The sequence below is a fragment of the Callithrix jacchus genome, chromosome 5 (assembly GCF_049354715.1).
Source record: "Callithrix jacchus isolate 240 chromosome 5, calJac240_pri, whole genome shotgun sequence".
In the NCBI taxonomy this organism is placed as follows: Eukaryota; Metazoa; Chordata; class Mammalia; order Primates; family Cebidae; genus Callithrix; species Callithrix jacchus.
The window spans coordinates 2,776,190-2,794,241 of NC_133506.1; the positions used below are offsets into that span (position 1 = coordinate 2,776,190).

General features: G+C 43.5%; 1 protein-coding gene across 25 annotated transcripts in view; it reads right to left on the reverse strand.

The window, feature by feature from the left end:
• DLGAP4 (DLG associated protein 4) overlaps nucleotides 1-18,052 on the reverse strand; it is a 222,091-nt gene that overhangs the window by 5,144 nt on the left and 198,895 nt on the right. The gene's annotated exons all lie outside the window — the stretch shown is intronic.

Genomic DNA, 18,052 nt, shown 5'->3' on the forward strand with positions numbered 1-18,052 from the left:
GACAATGCTACCCATCCCTAACCCCCTTAGAAATCACCAAAAAGCAAACAAAACAAACAAGCTAAAACATGGCCCAGCACGGTGGCTCACGCCTGTAATCCCAACACTTTGGGAGGCTGAGGTGGGTGAATTACTGGTCTCAGGAGTTTGAGACCAGCCTGGCCAAGATAGTGAAACCCTGTCTCCATTAAAAATACAAAAATTAGCCGGGGCGGGGGATGGTGGTGGTGGTGGTGGTGGTGATGGCATGTGCCTGGAATCCCAGCTATTTGGGAGGCTGAGATGGGATAATTGCCTGAACTGGGAGGTAGAGGTTGCAGTGAGCCAAGATCACGCCACTGCACTCCAGCCTGGGCGGCAGAGTAAGATTCCATCTCAAAAACCAAAGTAGCACACCCAATAATCTACTTGAAATTAAAAAAAAAAAAAAAAAAAAAAAGGAGGCTTGGGCATGGTGGCTCATACCTATAATCCTAGTAACTTTAGAAGGCTGAGGCGGGAGAATAACTTGAGCCCAGGAGTTCAAGACCAGCCTGGGCAACAAAGTGAAACCCTTTTATGAAAAAATTTAAAAATTAGCTGGGTGTGGTGGTGGGTACCTGTAGTCCCAGCTATCCAGGAGGCTGGGGCGGGAGGACTGCTTGAATCCAGGGTTTCAAGGCTACGGTGAGCTATGATGGCAGCCCTACACTCTTCCAGCCTGGGTGACAGAGCAAGACCCTGTCTTAAAAACAAGAAAAAAGGCTCATGCCTTTAATCCCAGTACTTTGGGAGGTCGAAGCAGGCAGATCACAAGGTCAAGACATCGAGACCATCCTGGCTAAAATGATGAAACCCCGTCTCTACTAAAAATACAAAAATTAGGGCATGCTGGTGGGCGCTTATAGTCCCAGCTACTTGGGAGGCTGAGGCAGGAGAACTGCTTGGACTCAGGAGGCGGAGGCAGAGGTTGCAGTGAGCTGAGATCGCACCACTGCACTCCAGTCTGGGCAACAAAGTGAGACTTCGTCTCAAAAAAAAAGAGTGTGGAGTGCAGTAAGAGCTTTCCTGAACCTAGCAGGCAACAAGAAGAATGATAGGTGGGGCAGCCCTGCATGGTGATCAGCTCTGTAGTTGCCCGTGGAGGAAAACAGCTGGATAGAACTCTCCCAAGCACCCATTCCCATGGATGGATTCCTGCCAGCCTGGGACACAGTCCTGGCCCCTCTCTCACAGTGATCTACTTACAAGAGCTCATCAAGGAAGAATTTGCCTCACTGAGAAATTAGTGGGAGCTGACACAGGAGTTAAAAGATATTACAGGAACAGCAAATGGCACATGAATACTTACCAGAAATTGTTGCCAGGGAAGAATAGATGAAAACTGTAATATTTATCCATGAATATGTAAAAGAGAGCTCGAAGCAGAAACAATGGAAGGAGATAAAACAGGGGCTCTGGAACTAGAGCAGGAGGAAAAACAGGCCATCATAGAAACAAAGCCATACGGAAAGTCACAGAGATTCAACTCTGCTGAAGACTCTCCTGAGTAGCAGAGCCCTACAGGGAGAGGAGGGCTCAAAGGCTCCAGGTGCAAAATGCTTCAACTGACCCATCAACAGAACAACTTTTTTTGAGACAGAGTTTCACTCTCATTGCCCAGGCGTTCTGCAATCTCTGCCTCCTGGGTTCAGGCGATTCCCTGACTCAGCCTTCACAGCATCTGGGATTACAGGCGTGCAGCACCATGCCTGGCTAATTTTGTATTTAAGAGACGGGCTCCTCCATTTTGATCAGGCTGGTCTTTGAACTCCTGACTTGATGTGATGCGCTGGCCTCGCCTCCCAAAGTGCTGGGATTACAGGCGTGAGCCACTGCGCCCGGACTTTTTTTTTTTTAAATGAATAGTCAAGCTGGGGGGGAATAAAATGTGCCCCCCAGGGTAGACAGTAGGGGCCTGTACCTGGCTTAGAGTGGGACTAAAAGGGAGGTTTTCCTGAAAATTACTAATTATAAGGCTGCACCTGGGTACCTTTTTAGAAACAGAAGCAGGAACTGAGTATTAAAAAAACACTGCTAAAAAGAGATTCAGAGACATGGAAAAGAAAGAACATGCATCTGTCAGAGTTCTAAAAGGGGACGGAGAGATGGGAGAAGAATTCAGAGATGATGGTTATGAACGTGGTGGCTAATGCCTATAATCCAGCACTCTTAAAGGCAAAGGCCAAGGCAGGCAGATCACTTGAGGTCGGGAGTTTGAGACCAACCTGGGCAACATGGCAAAACTTCATCTCTACAAAAAATAGTCAGGTGTGGTGGCACATACCTGTAATCCCAGCTAGTTGGGAGGCTGAGGCAGGAGAATTGTTTGAAGCTGGAAGGTGGAGGTTGCAGTGAGCTGAGATGGTGCCACTGAACTCCAGCCTGGGTGACAGAGTGAGACTCTGTCTCAAAAAAAAAAAAAAAATTTTTTTTCCAGAAATTGCCCAAGCTCTTGGAGGCAGGAAGCCAAATGAATCCTAAGCAGAATCCTTACTTATTTACAGTAACACAAAGTAAAGCTCTTAAAAGGCAGTGAAAGAGAGAGGATCTCAATCCCATAAAATTGGATGTTGTGTCTAAATACACACAGGACCTAGAAGAACATGTCAAACTATAAACTGCTTGTGATTGTGAATGACTTTGTTCATGTGTTTGTTTCCTGTAATGCACATATTAACTTTTTACATTTTACACTTTTTAGCTTTTTACACTTTTTGTTTGAGAAAATCTCTTGTTGTGTTGTCCAGGCTGGAGTGCAGTGGTGGCATCATAGCTCACTGCAGCCTCAACCTCCTGGGTGCAAGCATTCCTCCTGCATAGGTCTGCCAAGTAACTGGGACTACAGGCACATGCATCCTCACACCCAGCTATTTCTTTTTCTTTTTTTGAGACGGAGACTCACTCTGTTGCCCAGGCTGGAGTCAGTGGCACCATTTTGGCTCACTGCAACCTCTGCCTCCCAGGTTCAGAGAATTCTCCTGCCTCAGCCTCCCAAGTAGCTGGGATTACACCATGCCCGGCTAATTTTTGTATTTTAATAGAGACAGGGTTTCACCATGTTGATCGGGCTGGTCTCAAACTGCTGACCTCAGGTGATCCACCTGCCTCGGCCTCCCAAAGTGCTGGGATTACAGGTGTGAGCCACCGTGCCTGGCCTAATTTTTTGTATTTCTTGTAGAGAAGAAATCTCACTATGTTGCCCAGGTTGCTCTCAAAGTCCTGGGCTCCAAAAGGGCTGGGGATGTGTGAGCCACAGCACCTGGCCTACATATTAACTTAAAAAAAGATAAAGGTTATTTTAAAAGCTTAAAAAAAATAATAAATGGCAAGGAAAAATTGCTGCCAAAGGAATGAGTTAAACAGCAAACAACCATAATAATGGATGAAAACAGTAAAATAATATACTCAAAGTATTCAGACAAAGGTATAATTTATACTTCTACATCAGGGAAAGCATGATTCAAGAATGAATGTGGAATCCCAGCACTTTGGGTGGCTGAGGTGGGCAGATCATCTGACATCAGGAGTTCAAGACCGGCCTGACCAATATGGTGAAACCCCATCTCTACTAAAAATACAAAAATTAGCTGGGCATGGTGGTGGTGTCCTGTTTTCCCAGCTACTTGGGAGGCTGAGGCAGGAGAATTGCTTGAACCCAGGATGAAACTCCATCTCAAAAAAAAAAAAATTTTTTTTTTTTTAAAATAGAGATGGGGTCTCACTATGTTGCCAAGGCCGGTCTGTAACTCCTAGCCTCAAATGATGCTCCCACTTTGGCCTCCCAAAATGCTTGGATTACCAGTGTGAACCTCTGTGCTCAGAAAAAAGATATTTATTTCCCCGAGGTGGAGTCTTGTTCTTGTCACCCATGCAAAAATCACAAGCATTCCTATACACCAATAACAGACTTAAAGAAAGCCAAATCAAAAAGGAACTGCCATTCACAATTGCTACAAAGAGAATAAACTACCTAGGAATACAACTAACAAAGAATGGAAAGGACCTCTTCAAGGAGAACTACAAACCACTGCTCAATGAAATAAGAGGACACAGATGGAGAAACATTCCATGCTCATGGTTAGGAAGAATCAATATTGTGAAAATGGCCATACTGTTCAAAGTAATTTATAGATTCAACGCTATCCCCATCAAGCTACCAATGTCCTTCTTCATAGAACTGGAAAAAACTACCTTAAACTTCATATGGAACCAAAAGAGAGCCTGCATAGCCAAGTCAATTCTAAGCAAAAAGAACAAAGCTGGAGGCATCATACTACCTGACTTCAAACTATACTACAACGCTACAGTAATCAAAACAGCATGGTACTGGTATCAAAACAGAGATCGGACCAATGGAACAGAACAGAGGCCTCAGAGGCAACGCCACACATCTACAATCTGATCTTTGACAAACCTCACAAAAACAAGCAATGGGGAACGGATTCCCTGTTTAATAAATGGTGTTGGGAAAACTGGCTAGCCATGTGCAGAAAGCAGAAACTGGACCCCTTACTGATACCTTACACTAAAATTAACTCCAGATGGATTAAAGACTTAAACATAAGACCTAACACCATAAAAATCCTAGAAGAAAACCATTCAGGACATAGGTATAGGCAAGGACTTCATTACTAAAACACCAAAAGCATTGGCAACAAAAGCCAAAATATACAAATGGGATCTAATTAAACTCCAGAGCTTCTGTACAGCAAAAGAAACAATCATTAGAGTGAATCAGCAACCAACAGAATGGGAAAAATTTTTTGCAATCTACCCATCTGACAAAGGGCTAATATCCAGAATCTACGAAGAACTAAAACAGATTTACAAGAAAAAAAAAACCCATTCAAAAGTGGGTGAAGGATATAAACAGACACTTTTCAAAAGAAGACATATATGAGGCCAATAAACAAAATGCTCATCATCACTGTTCATTAGAGAAATGCAAATCAAAACTACATTGAGATACCATCTCACGCCAGTTAGAATGGTGATCATTAAAAAATTTGGAGACAACAGATGCTGAAGAGGATGTGGAGAAATATGAACACTTGTACACTGTTGGTGGGAGTGTAAATTAGTTCAACCACTGTGGAAGACAGTGTGGCGATTCCTCAAGGACCTAGAAATAGAAATTCCATTTGACCCAGCAATCCCATTACTGGGTATATATCCAAAGGATTATAAATCGTTCTACTATAAGGACACATGCACACGAATGTTCATTGCAGCACTGTTTACAACAGCAAAGACCTGGAACCAACCCAAAGGCCCATCGATGACAGACTGGACAGGGAAAATGTGGCACATATACACCATTGAGTACTATGCAGCCATAAAAAACAAGTTCATGTCCTTTATAGGGACATGTTCCAGGGATGAACCTGGAAACCGTCATTCTCAACAAACTGACACAAGAACAGAAAATCAAACACTACATGTTCTCATTTATAGGTGGGTGTTGAACAATGAGAACACATGGACACAGGGAGGGGAGCATCACACACTGAGGTCTGTTGGGGGGAATAGGGGAGGGACAGCAGGGGGTGGGAAGTTGGGGAGGGATAACATGGGGAGAAATGCCAGTTATAGGTGATGGGGAGGAAGGCAGCAAACCACATTGCCATGTATGTACCTATGCAACAATCCTGCATGTTCTTCACATGTACCCCAAAACCTAAAACACAATTATATATATAAACGTATATAAAACAACAGAGACAAATAAAAGTCAGTTGAACTTACATGTAATTAAGAGTCCACAATTAGACAAGAAATCAAATGGAACAGAAACCTGAGTAAGAAATGGCCAGGACTTTTCTGAAATTCATGAAAGATATAATTCAAGATACAATCTTGAACTTTCTCATGAAAGATTACAGTTCAAGATTCAAGAAGCCCTGTGAATATCAAGCAGGAAAAATAAAAGGAAAATCATACCTAGCTCTCATAGTAAAACTGGTAAAACTCAAACCCAAGGAGAAAATCTTAAAAGCAGATAGAAGGAATAAAATTAATCACAGAAGGACAGCAGGAAGACCGACAGCTTACTATTCAATAGAAAAAGAAATTAGAAGGCAATCAGATATCTTTAGGCCTGGCACCGTCTAATCTCAGCACTTTGAGAGACTAAGGTGGGAAAATCGCTTAAAGCCAAAGAGTTTGAGACCACAGGGGTGCACCACCATACTCAGCTAATTCAAAAAGTTTTTTGTAGAGATGCGATCTCACTTTTGTTGCCTAGGCTGCTCTCAAACTCCTGAGTTTAAACAGTCCCCCAACCTTGGCCTCCAGAAGTGCTACGATTACAGGCATGAGCCATTGTGCCATGCCTTGTTTTTGTTTTTTAATGGAGAAATATAAGCATGTTTTTATGTTGTTGAGAATGACCTTGTGTCAGAGAAAGGGAGCTTACTATGCTGGAGAGAAAAGGGATAACTGTTAGGGTTGTCCTTAGGTGAGAAGGAATCAAATTAGTGCCCAAGTGGAGAACAGATAGCTTCTCCCCAGGGACAGGAGAGGGGAGGTGAGGTAAGGCAGGTGGGAGCAGAGTCATCACCTCAGGCCAAGGAGGTAGGGAGGACACATAGGACATCTCTGGAGAGCAGATCTGAAACTGCCTGAGTTTGAGTTCAGGGGTTAGTTTAGACCAGCCTGGGCAACAAAACAAGACCCCATCTCTTTCTCTCTCTCTCCCTTTTTTTTTTTTGAGACAGTCTCACTCTGTCACCCAGGCTGTAGTACTGGCTCACCGCAATCTCCACCTTCTGGGTTCAAGTGTTTCTCCTGCCTCAGCCTCCGGAATAGCTGGGATAACAGGCATGTGCCATCACATCTGGCTAATTTTTATATTTTAGTAGAGATGGGGTTTTACCATGTTGGCCAGGCTCGTATTGAACTCCTGACCTCACATGATCCACCCACTTCGACCTCCCAAAGTGCTGGGATTACAGGCATGAGCCACTGTGCCCAGCCACAAGAAGCCATCTCTACAAAAAAGTAAAAAATTAGGGCAGGTGTGGTGGTGTGTGCCTATAGTTTAGCTACTCAGACTGCTCTAGTCCAGGAGGTTGAGGCTGCAGTGAGGTATGACTATGCCACTGCAGAGGAGCCTGGGTGACAGAATGAGACCCTGTGTCTTAAAAAAAAGAAGACGCTGGGCGTGGTGGCTCACGCCTATAATCTCAGCACTTTGGGAGGCCGAGGAGGGTGGATCACGAGGTCAAGAGATCGAGACCATCCTGGTCAACAAGGTTAAACCCCGTCTCTACTAAAAATACAAAAATTAGCTGGGCATGGGGGTGTGCGCCTGTAGTCCCAGCTACTCGGGAGGCTGAGGCAGGAGAATTACTTGAACCCAGAAGGCGGAGGTTGCAGTGAGCCGAGATCGTGCCACTGCACTCCAGTCTGGGTAACAACAACAAAACTCCGTCTCAAAAAAAAAAGAAAGAAAGAAAAGAAAAGACATTTAAAAGGTCAGGTGCGATGGCTCACACCTGTAATCCCAGCACTTTGGGAGGTCAGGGTGGGCAGATCATTTGAGGCCAGGAGTTTGAGACCAGCCTAGCCAACATGATGAAACCCCATCTCTACATAAAATACAAAAATCAGCCAGGCTTGGTGAGGGCATCTGTAATCTCACCTACCTGGGAGGCGGAAGCATGAGAATTGCTTGAACCTGGGAGGTAGAGGTTGCAGTGGGCCGAGATTGTGCCACTGCCCTCCAGCCTGAGCGATAGAGCAAGGCTGTCTCAAAAAAAAAAAAGGTAAAATTAAATAATATTAAAAGGAGTACTTTGGACAGAAGGAAAACAATTGTAGGTAGAAGCACTAATATATAGAAATAAGTGAAAAGTAACATGTAGATCCAGGTGGATAGTGAAATGTTATTTAAGAAAACAAAGAAAAGTAACATCATATAGAAAGGAATGAAAAGTAACAAAATGGGAAAACATATGGGTAAAGATAAGTAAATACTGATTGTATAAAATAATGTCTTACAGCATTTAGAATATATGTAGATCTGGCTGGGTGTGGTGGCTCACGCCTGTAATTCCAGCACTTTAGGAGGCTGAGGCGGGTGGATCATGAGGTTGGAGTTCAAGACCATCCTGGCTAACACGGTGAAACTCTGTCTCTACTAAAAAAAAAAAAAAAAAAAAAAAAAAAAAAAAAAAAAATAGCTGGTGTGGTGGCACGCGACTATAGTCCCAGCTACTCGGGAGGCTGGGGCAGGAGAATTGCTTGAACCCAGAAGGCAGAGGTTGCAGTGAGCTGCGATTGTGCCACTGCACTTCAGCCTGGTGACAGTGTGAGACTCTGTCTCAAAAAAAAAAAAAAATTAAAAAAAAAAAAAAATATATATATAGATAGATCTAAAATAGTACAGCAGTAGTACAAAATCAGGAGGGGAAACAAAGAGAATGAAAGTGTTCTAAGGTCATCCTTTCTGGTCTGGGAAGTCATAAAAGTAGTCTACAAAGTCAAGGATGCAGGTTATAATCTCTTTTTAGAGTGACTACTAAAAGAATTTCCTAAGTTCACATGAGAAAAGTGGAAAGAAACACTTAATTCAAAAAGAAAGGAAGAAAGGAGCAAAATCTATTAATAAAATTCACATTTTTACATTAAAAAATAACCATATGACTAAGTGGACAGAGTAAAAAAAGAATATTCCATTCAATTCAATATTTTTCTTAATCTGGAGAGTATACTCTAAGAGTAAGCAAAGATACAGAACATTTAGTTCTCTCATGCAGTGTTGAAGGGAATGTTATTTGGTATAATCACTTTGGAGAACAATTTGGCATTTCTCATAAATATGAACAAATATCCTATGACAAGCATTTCCAATCCCAGTACATACCTTAGAAAACCCTTGTCTATGTGTACCATGAGACACAATTTAATGTTTATAATAATCCACAGCTGGCACCCTACTTAATGATGAAAGACCAAATTATTTCCCCTAAGAGCAGAATAAGATAAAAATAAGGATGTCTGGGCTGGGCACGGTGGCTCAAGCCTGTAATCCCAGCACTTTGGGAGGCCGAGGCGGGTGGATCATGAGGTCAAGAGATCGAGACCATCCTGGTCAACATGGTGAAACCCCGTCTCTACTAAAAATACAAAAATTAGCTGGGCATTGTGGTGCGTGCCAGTAATCCCAGCTACTCAGGAGGCTGAGGCAGGAGAATTGCCTGAACCCAGGAGGCAGAGGTTGCGGTGAGCCGAGATTGCGCCACTGCACACCAGCCTGGGTAACAAGAGTGAAACTCCGTCACAAAAAAAAAAAAAAAAAAAAAAAAAAAAAAAAAAAGGATGTCTGTCCTTGTACTTCTATTCAACATTATACTGGAGTCAGGGCCATTTGGGAAAATACCAAATAAAAGCAATCTATATTGAAAAAAACAAAGTAAAATGATCTCTATTCTCAGATGATGATCTTGTATATATAAAATCCTAAGGAATCCACAAGAAATATTAGACTTAATAAGTGTAGTAAGGTTGCAAGATATAAGATGAGTATACAAAAATCAACTGTATTTTTGTTACCCTAGCAATGAACCATCTGAAATGAAATTTAAACACTTCCAGGCAGGGCTCACTGCTAGGTTAACTCCTGTAATCCCAGCAACTTTGGAAGGCTGAGGTGGGTGGATCACTTGAGCTGAGGAGTTTGAGACCTGAGGAGCAATATGGTGAAACCCTGTCTCTACAGAAAATTAAAAAAATTGGCCAGCACGATGGCTCATGCCTGTAATTCCAGCATGTTGGGAGGCCTAGACGGGCGGATCACGAAGTCAGGAGATCAAGACCATCCTAGCCAAGATGGTGAAACCCCATCTCTACTAAAAATACAAAAAAATTAGCTGGGCGTGGTGGTGCACACCTGTGGTTCCAGCTACTTAAGAGGCTGAGGAAGGAGAATTGCTTGAACCCAGGAGGCGGGGATTGAAGTGAGCCGAGATCACGCCACTGCACTACAGCCTGGATGACAGTGCGAGACTCTGTCTCAAAAAAAAAAAAAAAAAAAAGCTGGGTGTGGTGGTGTGCATCTGTCATCCCAGCTACTGGGGAGGCTGAGGCAGGAGCATTGTTTTAACCCAGGAGGTTGAGGCTTCAGTGAAGCAGTGTTCATGTCACTGCATTCCAGACTAGGTGACAGAGGGAGAGCCTGTCTCAAAAAAAATTTTTTTGGTAGAGATGGGGGTCTCCTTATGATGCCCAGGCTGGTCTCAAACTCCTGGCCTCAAGCAGTCCGCCTGACTCAGCTTCCCAAAGTGCTGGGATTACAGGTGTGAATTGCCACACACAGGTGTGAACTGCCACACCCGGCCTGTTTTTTCCCTTTCAACATGAATTAGAAAGCATAGAAATACAGTGATTTTTGGGGCAGATATGGCTAGCTGTCCCCAATATGTTTTCCACTTCCCCCTCAGAACCGTTTTCTTTATTTTTGAGACAGGGTCTTACTCTGTTGCCCAGGCTGCAATGTAGTCGCACAGTCTTGGCTCACTGCAACCTCTACCTCCAGGATCAAGCAATCCTCTCACCTTAGTCTCTTGAGTACTACAAGTTCACACCACCATGCCTAGATAAATTTTTTTTGTATTTTTTATAAAGATACAAAATACCAAATTAAACAGGTGTGGTGTTTCATGGGGTTTCATCATGTTGCCCAGGCTGGTCTCAAACTTTTGGGATCGAGTCATCCACTTGCCTCAGCCTCCCAAAGTGTTGGGACTACAGGCATAAGCCACAGCACCCAGCCATACAAAGAACTTTTATTTTTCCTTCATGTCAAATAGCAACTTTATTCAGAGGAAATGAAAACACAGCAAACCTTTAGGCATAGTGTGAATTTCCCAGGACAAAGTACTGTCAATTTTTTTTTTTTCCTGAAACAGAGTCTCGCTCTGTTGCCCAGGCTGGAGGGCAATGGTGTAGTCTCAGCTCAATGCAACCTCCGCCTCCTCAGTTCAAGTGATTCTCCTGCCTCAACCTCCTGAGTAGCTGGGATTACAGGTGCATGCTGCCATGCCAGGCTAATTTTTTCGTATTATTTCACTGTGTTGCACAGGCTGGTCTCGAACTTCTGAGCTCATGCAATTCACCCACCTTGGCCTCCCAAAGTGTGGAATTACAGGCATAAGCCATCATGCCCAGCCAGTACTGTCAAATTAAAACTCTGAGGCATGGCATGCAAAATACTAGAATCCTACAAAAAGTTATGCTAGGATCAGGATGGGAATAAGGACTTCCGTTGTTAGCATTAAGCCAACTCTCTATAATGTGCACACTGTCTACTAAGCACAGCACAGGCTTCTGAAAACAAGTGATCTGTGTGGACCTTTTATTTTTACTGGGCACATAGCCTGGAATCAAGCATTTCATAGACTCCCCTACAGCAAGATATGCATAGTTATATCTCTAAATTCTGGCCAGAGGGGTGGAAGCAGAAGCAGTGGGTGAACCAGCTGGCTCTCCTTTGCTATTGGTTCCTTTTGCTAGTTGGAATGCACTTAGGATGCTGGGATCTGGCAGCACTCTGACAGAGGAGAGCATCTTATCAATGGAAGCCAATTAATGGCATCAAATGGTAAGGAAAAAAAAAAAAACCCTGGAGCTCCAGCATCACTGTCTTAGACGTTCTTGAGAATGAAATAAACAGTCTTGTTTAAATCACTTTTAAGAAAATTTTTAGGGTTATTTATAGGCAAATGTAATCCCAATTAATGTAGCCTCAAAATTAGTAAGGATTTGTAAAAGGAGTGGGGAGAAGAGTTAATCCAAAGGAAGGGAAGAAAAAGGAAAAAAGACACCTCAAAAAATGAGGCTGGGTGCAATGGCTCACGCCTGTTATCCCAACATTTTGGGAAGCCCAGGTGGGAGGATTGCTTAAGGCTGGGAGTTTGAGACCAGCCTGGGCAACACAATGAGACCCCATCTCTACTTAAATACATTAGAAAATACAAATTCCCCAAAATAACATGGTAAGAATAAACCTAAATATATAGAAATCACCTTGTAAAAATAAGTATTACCTGTTTCTAAAATTAAAATCAGAAAACTGGATAAAACATAAAACCCAGGTATATGCTGATTATAAGAGACATGATTAATAAGGACAGTGAAAGCTTAAAAGTAAATGGATGGAAAGAGATATACCAGACAAACACTAACCAAAGGAAGGCTGCCACTGCAATAGTCATAATACATATAAGATGACTCTCAGGCAAACACAAACATAAATTCTGAAAAACAGAATGCATCAGTGAACATTTGCCAGGAATATGACCATTCTAAACCTGATGCATCCAGTATCTTCAAAATATATAAAGCAAAAGCTGACAGAATTTTAAGGAGAAATGGACAAACCATTTTTATAGAAAGTGGTGTGATATAGACACAATGCAGCGAATGGAAAACAATAAACATAAGCTCATCTTTTGGATGGACACATTCCTCCCTATTCCAGTTCTGCCTTCACACCTAATCTCAGTGACTGGTGGTCCTCCTCTCTTCTAGATGTCATGTCAGTTTCACGTCTCCACAGATGTCCTAGCGCCCTCCCCACTTCCTCGCCTTGAGGTGATGACTCCGCTCCCACTTACTTCACCTCACCTCTCCTCAGACATGGCCTTCCTCTTGTCCCTGTGGAGAAGCTATCTGCTCTCTGTCTCTACTTGGGCACTAATTTGATTCCTTCTCACTTAAGGACAACCTTAACAGTTGCCCCTTTTCTCTCCAGCATAATAAGCTCCCTTTCTCTAACAAGGTCATTCTTAACAACATATAAACATGCTTATATTGTTCCATTAAAAAAACAAAACAAGGCAAGGCGAAGTGGCTCATGCCTGTAATCCTAGCACTTTGGGAGGCTGAGGGGCGGCGGGGGGGTACTGTTTAAACCCAGGAGTTTGAGAGCAGTGTAGACAAAGTGAGATTGCATTTCTACAAAAAAACTTTTTTTTTGTAGAACAGAGGGTGGTGGTGCGCCACTCTGTTCTCAGCTACTTGGGAGGCTGAGGTGGGAGGATCAATAGAGACCAGGAGGTCAAGGCTGCAGTCAGCCGAGATTGCACCACTGCATTCCAGCCTGGGTGACAGGGGGACCCTACCTCAAAACAACAGTGAAACAGCTGTCTCCTTTGACCCTACATCCCTCCATTTCTCTGCTTCCTTTTACAGGAAGATTCATCCATGTGGTCTCCCAATTACTCTCCTGTTTTCTCTTAATTCTCCTCCTATCAGGCTGCCTGACCCATCCTTCTGCCATCATCATTCCACCAAAATGGCCCTCCAGGTATCTAATGACCTCTGCCTTTCTAGATCTGGCTTGGTGAGTCCATCAGCTGCCTCTGACACAGTGGTTTCTCTCCTTGAGAACGTTGTTGAGGTGGCTTCCAATCGTTCTTCCTTTGATCTTGCTGTTTATTCCTCCCTCTGGGCTCAGTCCTGAGGCTGCTTGTCTCCTCTACTCATTAGGCATTCTCATCTCATTAACCTTAATCTATACTCTGGTGACTCCCAAATATAATCTTCAAACTGGACTTATCCCCACACTCATATGCAACTGCCTGCTTGACTTCTCTATTCTGATGTCTAACAAAGCATATCAAATTTAACATATTCCAAACTCAGCAATTGACTCCCCCCACTCATATCGACACTTCCTACAGCTTTCCCCATTTCAGCGGCAACACCCTCCTCTTCTTCACTCAGACTCCAAACCATGTTTGGCTCCCTTACTCTTACCCGGTATCTAATCTGTCGGGAAATCCTGTTCCATCTTCAAAATATATCCACAATCTGATTCCTTCATTAAAGTCTTTCTCACCCAGATTGTTAAATCCTCCTAACTTATCTCCCAGCTTCAATTTGTGTGCCAATGGAAGGTACATGGAGGGTTTCATTTGAATAGAGAAGCCAGATTAATCCTTTAAAAAAGTATGTCAAGTTGCAGCACTCAGAACTCTCCAGTAAGCTCTTCTTGGAGTAAAACTAAGCCTGCCTCCTCCGACGGGCAGATCACTTGAGCTCAGGAGTTCAAGACCAGCCTGGGCAAAATGATGAAACTCCCAGCCAGGTCTGGTGGTGGGCCTGTGTTCCCAGCTACTTGGGAGGCTGAGGTGGGAGGATTTGAGCCTGGGAGGTGGAGGTCTCAGTCAGCCAAAACTATGCTGCTGCAATCCAGCCTGGGTGAGACCCCATCTCCCCTTCCACTTCCTAATAAAACCCCAAAAAACACAAGGCCTCTGAGACTCCCTGTGATCTAGGGCGCCCCCCACTCTGACTTCAACCCCAATCCCTCTCCTCTGGCTCGTGGCTCCAGCTACCGGTGGCTCCCTTCAGCCTTGAACATGTCAAGCACTTGCCCATCACAGTTAGGTTCTCCTTCCCAGATCTCTAGAGAGATCTTTCTCCCTCTCTTCAGGTTTCTCCTCCAAGGTTACCTGGACAGGGACCCTGACCACCCTCGACGCAACGGCAACACTGCCCCTGCCTGTGCGGTGCACACTATTCTGCTCTCACCCTTCCTGGTTGTTAGTGCTCACCTGGTTACTGCTTACCACATTTGGTTATTTTTTATCTCTTCCCATGAGGGAGGGACTTTGTTTTGTTCACTGCTGCATCCCCAGAAGCTACAACAGTACCTGGCATATGACCAGGCATATTCACCAAGTAATGACGGTCCGGCCCAAGCTAGAGATACAGACCTATTATTCCACACTGTCCCGAAGCACCTTACCATACAGTTGGACAAGCTATCAGTGAGATGAGAGACACACAAAATTGGCATTCTTAGCAAACAATACAATTATTTATCATGCAAATCCAAAAGAACCATGTTGGATTCTCTTGGTTGCCGAATACAAGATCAACATACAAGGATCAAACTTTTCTACCTACTAGCTGTGACTAATTAGAATATGCAAATATTTTTAAATGATCAATTTTATAAAACTCAACAAAAGCTACTAGAAAGTACCAAGGAATAAATCTAATAAAAATATGCAAAAGGCCAGGTGCAATGGCTCATGCATGTAATCCCAGCACTTTGGGGGACTAAGACAGGAGGACTGCTTGACCACAGGAGTTCAAGACCAGCTGGACAACACAGACCCCATCTCTACAAAAAAAATCTCGAAGTTAGCTGGGCATGGTGGCACACACCTGTAGCCTCAGCTACTTGGAAGGCTGCGGCAGGAGGATCACCTGATCCCAGGAGGCTGAGGCTGGAATGAGCCAAGATTATGCCATTGTGCTCCAGCCTTGGTGAAACAGTGAGACCTTTTCTCAAAAAATTAAATTAAAATTAAAATATGTAAGACCTTCATAGAGAAATTACTCAAACTTGGATAAAAGTATATAACAGGATTCTTAAATAAATGGAGTGATAAAGTTGATTTATAGCTGAGAAGATTCAATATTTTACATGTATCAGTTCTTCCCTAATTAATCTATAAGCTCACTCTACACTTCAAGCTTTCATCCCAACAGAATTTGTCTTAGTAACTTGATATACGAATTCTATAATTTGTATTTAAAGAATGAAGGTGTAAGAATAGTTTTTCTTTTTGTACAAAAAGGATAAAGAAGGGACTATTCACCCCACTGGATGCCAAGGCATGCTACAAAGCCATGGTAATTAAAGTTACATTATTAACACAGCTGAGCACGGTTGGCTCACATCTGTAATCCTAGCACTTTGGGAGGCTGAGGCAGGTGGATCACTTGAGATCAGGAATTCCAAACCAGCCTAGCCAACATTGTGAAACCTCACCTCTACTAAAAATACAAAACTCCCCAGGCATGGGCCGGGTACAGTGGCTCACACCTATAATCCCAGAACTTTGGGAGGCTGAGGTGGGTGGGTCACCTGAGGTCAGGAGTTGAAGACCAGCCTGGCCAACATGGCAAAACCTCCCTCGTCTCTAATAAAAATAAAAAAAATTTATGGTTGCATGCACCCACAGTTCCAGCAACTTGGGAGGCTGAAGCAGGAGAATTGCTTGAACCTGGGAGGCAGAGGTTGCAGGGAGCTGAGGTCATGCCACTGCACTTCAGATGGGGTGACAGAGCAAGACTCTCTCACACACACACAAAATAAATAAATGAAGTTATGTTAACACAAAAGTAGCCAAAAGAGGAACAGAACAGTGCTTAGAAACACACCCCCTGCATAAGCAGGAATCTGAAAGATTATGACTGGCTAGCATCACTAACACTGAGGAAAAAAAAGAGGCTTCAGGCTGGGCATGGTGGCTCACACTGTAATCCTAGCACTTTGGGAGGCCAAGGTGGGCAGAGCATTTGAGGTCAGGAGTTCAAGAGTAGCCTGGCCAACATGGTGAAAACCCATCTCTACTAACAAAATATAAAAATTAGTCACACTTGGTGGTGTGTGCCTGTAGTCCCAGCTACTCACAAGGCTGAGCCTAGAGAATTGTTTGAACCTAGGAGGCAGAAGTTGCAGTGAGCCAAGATCGTGCCACTAGAGTCCAGCCTGGGTGACAGAGAGATATGGTCTCAAAAACAAAAACTAATAAAATAACTAATGTTGTGAAACATTAGTTTCAAAGAAAATGAGAATGCATAAAGTGCTCATCGATTAAACACCTAAATAGGAAAAAACAAAACCCCCCAAACTTTGAAACCATGGGGAAAAAGTCTCTATTGTTGAAAAACAGAAGCTGTTCTTAAGAATCAGCTGAGGCTGGGTACGGTGGCTCATGCCTGTAATTCCAGCACTTTGGGAGGCAGAGGTGGGTGGGTCACCTGAGGTCAGGAGTCTCTACTAAAAATACAAGAATTAGCTGGGCATGGAGGTGCACACCTGTAGTCCCAGCTACTTGTGAGGCTGAGGTAGGAGAATGGATTGAACCCAGGAGGTAAAGGTCACAGTGAGCCAAGATGGAGCCATTGGACTCCAGCCTGGGTAACAAGAACAAAACTCCATCTCAAAAAAAAAAGGCAGGGGGAGAGCGTAAAATAAGAATAAACTATTAGAATTAAAAATTACAGTACATATACATCATGGAGTACTCTATGCAGCCATAAAAAGGAATGGGATCATGTCCTTTGCCAGAGATTTGGATGGAGCTGGAGGCCATTATCCTTAGCAAAGCAGCACCAGAACAGAAAACCAAATACCCCATGTTCTCATAAGTGGCAGTTAAATGATGAGAACATGTAAACACATGGAGGGGAACAATACACATTGGGCCTTGTGGAGGGTGGAGGGTGGGAGGAGGGAGGATCAGGAAGGATAACTAATGGGTACTATGCTTAATACCCGGGGGACGAAATAATCTGTACAACATACCCCATGACACAAGTTTACCTGTGAGATAAGCCTACACCTGTACCCGTGAACTTAAAAGTTGAAACCACATATATATAAAATAAAAATTACAGTGATGACACCATTAATTTTAAAAGACAAGCAATAATGTGGTAGAAAATATCGATCATATTATAATAGGCATAGTATAACTATCCACATATACAAAGAACTACAAATAGATTTTTAAAGTACTTTTTTTTCTGAGACAGGATCTCACCCTGTTGCCCAGGCTGGAGTGCGGTGGCACAGTCATCTCTCACTGCAGGCTCACTCTCCCAGGCTCAAGCAATCCTCTCACCTTAGTCTCCTGAGTAACTGGGACTACACGTGTGCAGCATGATGCCCAGCTAATTTTTTATTTTACTTTATGATTTTATTTTTATTTTTAGACATAGTCTAGCTCTGTTACCCAGGCTGGAGTGCAGTGGCGCGATCTTGGCTCACTGCAACCTCCGCTTCCCGGGTTCAAGCGATTCTCCTGCCTCAGCCTCCCAAGTAGCTAGGATTACAGGGACATGCCACCACGCCCAGCTATTTTTTGTATTTCTAGGAGAGACAGGGTTTCACTTTGTTGGCCAGGCTGGTCTCAAGCTCCCAACCTAGTACTCTGCCTGCCTTGGCCTCCCAAAGTGCTGAGATTACAAGTGTAAGCCTCCATGCCTGGCCAATTTTTTATTT